At 35.4% G+C, this 5,773-nt stretch overlaps 1 non-coding gene across 1 annotated transcript; it reads right to left on the reverse strand.

Moving 5' to 3' along the window:
• Nucleotides 1-4,526: 4,526 nt before the first annotated feature.
• LOC112704347 (small nucleolar RNA R71) lies at nt 4,527-4,634 on the reverse strand. Its single transcript, XR_003154977.1, has one exon. It is a non-coding gene; the product is annotated as a small nucleolar RNA R71 (small nucleolar RNA).
• Between the last annotated feature and the right edge of the window lie 1,139 nt (nt 4,635-5,773).

Consider the following 5,773-nt stretch of genomic DNA (forward strand, 5'->3'; position numbering starts at 1 on the left):
GGTAATACTGGAAAACAAAGTGCTTAGGGCCACAGCCAAGACACATAAAAGTAGCTGTGTTCAAGAATCAACATACTTAACTAGGAGAATTAATAACACTATCTAAACTCTGAGTTCCTATAGATGCCAATCATTCTAAACTTCAAGGGATAAAGTGAGATGCCAAAACTGTTTAGAAGCAAAAAGCTACGAGTCCCGCTCATCTAGTTAGAACTAATATTCATTGATGTTTTGAGATTTATAGTATATTCTCTTCTTTTTATCCTATTTGATTTTCAGTTGCTTGGGGACAAGCAATAATTTAAGTTTGGTGTTTTGATGAGCGGATAATTTATACGCTTTTTTGCATTGTTTTTAGGTAGTTTTTAGTAGGATCAAGCTACTTTTAGGGATGCTTTTATTAGTTTTTATGCAAAATTCACATTTCTGGACTTTACTATGAGTTTGTCTATTTTTCATTGATTTCAGGTATTTTCTAGCTGAAATTGAGGGACCTGAGCAAAAGTCTGATAGGAGGCTGACAAAGGATTGGTGATGCTGTTGGATTCTGATCTCCCTACACTCGAAAGAGATTTTCTGGAGCTACAGAACATCAAATGGTGGGCTCTTAATGGCGTTGAAAGGTAGACGTCCAGATCTTTCCAGCAATATATAATTGTCCATACTTTGTTCGAGATTAGATGACGCAAACTGGCGTTCAACGCCAGTTCCATGCTGCATTATGGAGTAAAACGCCAGAAACACGTCACAAACCAGAGTGAAATGGCAAAAACACGTTATAACTTGGCGTTTAACTCCAAAAGAAGCCTCTGCACGTGTAAATCTCAAGCTCAGCCCAAGCACACACCAAAGACAGGTTGTTGATGAGCGGATAATTTATATGTTTTTTGGCATTGTTTTTAGGTAGTTTTTAGTAGGATCTAGATACTTTTAGGGATGTTTTTATTAGTTTTTATGTAAAATTCACATTTCTGGATATTACTATGAGTTTGTGTGTTATTCTATGATTTCAGGTATTTTCTGGCTGAAATTGAGAGACCTGAGCAAAAATCTGATAGGAGGCTGACAAAGGACTGCTGATGCTGTTGGATTCTGATCTCCCTGCACTTGAAATGAATTTTTTGGAGCTACAGAACTCCAAATGGTGCGCTCTCAATTGCGTTGGAAAGTAGACATCCAGGGCTTTCTAGAAATATATAGTAGTCTATACTTTATTCGAGTTTAGATGACGGAAACTGGCGTTCAACGCCAGTACCATGCTGCATTTTGGAGTAAAACGCCAGAAACACATCACAAACCAGAGTTAAACACCAAAAACACATTACAACTTGGTGTTTAACCCCAAGAGAAGTCTCTGCACGTGTAAAGCTCAAGCTCAGCCCAAGCACACACCAAAGTAGGCCCTGGAAGTGGATTTCTACATCAATTACTTATCTCTGTAACCCTAGTAGCTAGTTTAGTATAAATAGAACTTTTTACTATTGTACAAGGGGTCTTTGACCAGATCTTTGATCAATTTTATGCTATCTTAGACTTTTGTGGAGGCTGGCCATTCGGCCATGCCTGGATCTTGTTCTTATGTATTTTCAACGGTGGAGTTTTTACACACCATAGATTAAGGTGTGGAGCTCTGCTGTTCCTCGAGTATTAATGCAAAGTACTATTGTTTTTCTATTCAATTCATGCTTATTCTCATTCTAAGATATTCATTCGCACTTCAACCTGATGAATGTGATGATCTGTGACACTCATCACTATTCTCACTTATGAACGCGTGCCTGACAAACACTTCCGTTCTACCTGCGAAAGCTAGAGTGTGTATCTCTTAGATTCCTAACCCACGACGCATGGTTGCCTCGCCTGACAACTGAGCCTCCTATTTCGTGCGATCAGAGTCTTCATGGTATAAGCTAGAATTATTGGCGGCCATTCCTAAGATTTGGAAAGTCTAAACTTGTCTGTGGTATTCCGAGTAGGATCTAAGATGGGATGACTGCGATGAGCTTCAAACTCGCGAGTGTTGGGCATAGTGACAGACGCAAAAGAATCACTAGATTCTATTCCAACATGATCGAGAACCGACAGATGATTAGCCGTGCGGTGACAGCGCATCTGGACCATTTTCACTGAGAGGACGGACGGTAGCCATTGACAACGGTGATCCCCCAACATACAGCTTGCCATGGAAAATCTCCGTGGGATCGACCGTTACTCACGTAAGGTTTATTACTTGGACAACCCAGTGCACTTGCTGGTTAGTTGTGCGAAGTTGTGAAGAATGTGTGTGAACCATAGTATTGTGCACCAAGTTTTTGGAGCCAGTGCTAGGAATTGTTCGAGTTGTGAAAAATATGTGTCACAATTTTGCCTATCAAGTTTTTGGCGCCGTTGCCGGGGATTGTCTGATTTTGAACAACTGACGGTTCATCTTGTTGCTTAGATTAGGTAATTTTCTTCTTATTTTGTTTTCAAAAAGTTTTCAAAAATCTTTCAAAATTTTTCTTCTTTTTCATTTTTCCACAATTAATTTTCCAAAAATACAAAAAAATTATAAAATCATAAAAAACAAAAATATTTTGTGTTTCTTGTTTGAGTCTTGAGTCAATTTTTAAGTTTGGTGTCAATTGCATGCTTTTAAAAATTTATGCATTTTTTCGAAAAATTCATGGATTGCATTCTTCATGATCTTCAAGTTGTTCTTGGTAAGTCTTCTTGTTTGATCTTCATATTTTTTTGTTTTGTGTCTTTTGTTGTTTTTCATATGCATTTTTGAATTCATAGAGTCTAAACATGAAAAATATCTAAGTTTGGTGTCTTGCATGTTTTTCTTTTCTTGAAAATTTTTCCAAAATAAGTTCTTGATGTGCATTATGATCTTCATAATGTTCTTGGTGTTCATCTTGACATTCATAGTGTTCTTGCATGCATAATTGGTTTTGATCCCAAATTTTCATGTTTTGGGTCATATTTGTGTTTTTCTCTTGTTTTACTCATAGAGTCTAATCATTAAAAATTAAAAAAAAATCAAAAAAATATCTTTTCCTTGTTTTACTCATAAAATTTCGAAATCTTTGGGTTGACTTAGTAAAAATTTTTTAAAATAAGTTGTTTCTTGTTAATCAAGTCAAGATTTCAATTTTAAAAATCTTATCTTTTAAAATCTTTTTCAAAATCAAATCTTTTTCATTTTTTCTTTTAAGTTTCAAAAATTTTTAAAATTGATTTTCAAAATATTTTTCTTATCTGTATTTCATGATTTTCGAAAACTTTACTAACAATTAATGTGATTGATTCAAAAATTTGAAGTTTGTTACTTTCTTGTTAAGAAATGTTAAATCTTTAAATTCTAAAATCATATCTTTTAGTTTCTTGTTAGTCAAGTAATCAATTTTAATTTTAAAAATCAAATCTTTTTTCAAAAAAATCTTTTCAATCATATCTTTTTAATCATATCTTTTCAAACATATCTTTTTCAAATCATATCTTTTTCAAAATTAATTTCAAAATCTTGTCTAACTTCTTATCTTTTCAAAATTGAATTTCAAATCTTTTTCAACTAATTAATTGACTTTTTGTAATTTCTTATCTTTTTCAAAACCGCCTAACCACTTTTCTCTCTCTAATTTTCGAAAAATCACCATTCTCTTTTTCAAAATTCTTTTTAATTAACTAATTGTTTTAAATTTTAATTTTTCTTCTCTTAATTTTCGAATTTTAACTAATAATTAAAATAAAAACAAAAATATTTTTCTTCTCTTTTAGTTAATTTTCGAATTCCCTCTCTCTCTCTCTCATCTTTTTCTATTTATTTATTTATTTACTAACACTTCTCTTCATCTCAAAATTCGAACCCTCTCTTCTCCTCTGTGTTCGAATTTTTCTCTCATCCTTCTTCTATTCTTTTCTTCTTCTACTCACATAAAGGAATCTCTATACTGTGACATAGATGATTCCTCTTCCTTTTCTGTCCTCTTCGTTTTCATATGAGCAGGAGCAAGGACAAGAACATTCTTGTTGAAGCAGATCCTGAACCTAAAAGGACTCTGAAGAAGAAACTAAGAGAAGCTAAAATATAACAATCCAAAGAAAACCTTACAGAAATTTTTGAAAAATAAGAGGAGATGGCAGCCGAAAATAATGACAATAACAATAATGCAAGGAGGATGCCTGGTGATTATACTACACCTACTTCCAACTTTTATGGAAGAAGCATCTCAATCCCTGCCATTGGAGCAAACAATTTTGAGCTGAAGCCTCAACTAGTTGCTCTAATGCAATAGAACTGCAAGTTTCATGGACTTCCATCAGAAGATCCCTATCAGTTTTTAACTGAGTTCTTGCAGATCTGTGATACTATTAAGACTAATGGAGTAAATCCTGAAGTCTACAGGCTCATGCTTTTCCCTTTTGCTGTAAGAAACAGAGCTAGAATATGGTTGGACTCACAACCTAAAGATAGCCTGGACTCTTGGGATAAGCTGGTCACGACCTTCTTGGCCAAGTTCTTTCCTCCTCAAAAGCTGAGCAAGCTTAGAGTGGATGTTCAGACTTTCAAGCAAAAAGATGGTGAATCCCTCTATGAAGCTTGGGAAAGATACAAGCAGTTGACCAAAAAGTGTCCTTCTGACATGCTTTCAGAGTAGACCATTTTGAATATATTCTATGATGGTCTATCTGAGTTTTCTAAGATGTCACTGGACCATTCTGCAGGTGGATCTATTCACCTAAAGAAAACTCATGTAGAAGCTCAAGAACTTATTGACATGGTTGCAAATAACCAATACATGTACACCTCTGAGAGGAATCCTGTGAGTAATAGGATGCCTCAAAAGAATGGAGTTCTTGAAATTGATGCTCTGAATGCCATATTGGCTCAGAACAAAATGTTGACTCAGCAAGTCAACATGATTTCTCAAAGTCTGCATGGATTGCAAAATGCATCCAACAGTACTAAAGAAGCATCTTCTGAAGAAGAAGCTTATGATCCTGAGAACCCAACAATGGTAGAAGTGAATTACATGGGTGAAGCCTATGGAAACACCTATAATCCCTCATGAAGAAATCATCCAAATTTCTCATGGAAGGATCAACAATAGCCTCAACAAGGCTTTAATAATGGTGGAATAAATAGGTTTAGCAATAGCAAGCCTTTTCCATCATCTTCTCAGCAACAGACAGAGAATTCTGAACAGAGTCCCTCTAGCTTAGCAAACATAGTCTCTAATCTATCTAAGGCCACTCTAAATTTCATGAATGAAACAAGGTCCTCCATTAGAAATTTGGAGGCACAAGTGGGTCAGCTGAGTAAGAAAATCACTAAAACTCCTCATAGTACTCTCCCAAGCAATACAGAAGAGAATCCAAAAAGAGAGTGCAAGGCCATTGATATTATCAAAATGGCTGAATCCAAAGAGGAAGGGGAGGACGTGAATCCCAATGAGGAAGACCTCATGGGACATCCTCCAGACAGAAAGGAGTTCTCTATTGAGAACCTAAAGGAATCTGAGGCTCATATAGAGACCATAGAGATTCCATTAAACTTCCTTCTGCCATTCATGAGCTCTAAGAACTATTCTTCCTCTGAAGAGGATGAAGATGTAACTGAAGAGAAAGTTGCTCAATATCTAGGAGCCATCATGAAGCTGAATGCCAAATTGCTTGGTAATGAGACTTGGGAAGATGAACCTCCCTTGCTCATTAGTGAACTAAATACATGGGTTCAGCAAACTTTACCTCAAATGAAACAAGATCCTGGTAAATTCTTAATACCTTG

The sequence above is a fragment of the Arachis hypogaea genome, chromosome 7 (assembly GCF_003086295.3).
Source record: "Arachis hypogaea cultivar Tifrunner chromosome 7, arahy.Tifrunner.gnm2.J5K5, whole genome shotgun sequence".
Taxonomy (NCBI): Eukaryota; Viridiplantae; Streptophyta; class Magnoliopsida; order Fabales; family Fabaceae; genus Arachis; species Arachis hypogaea.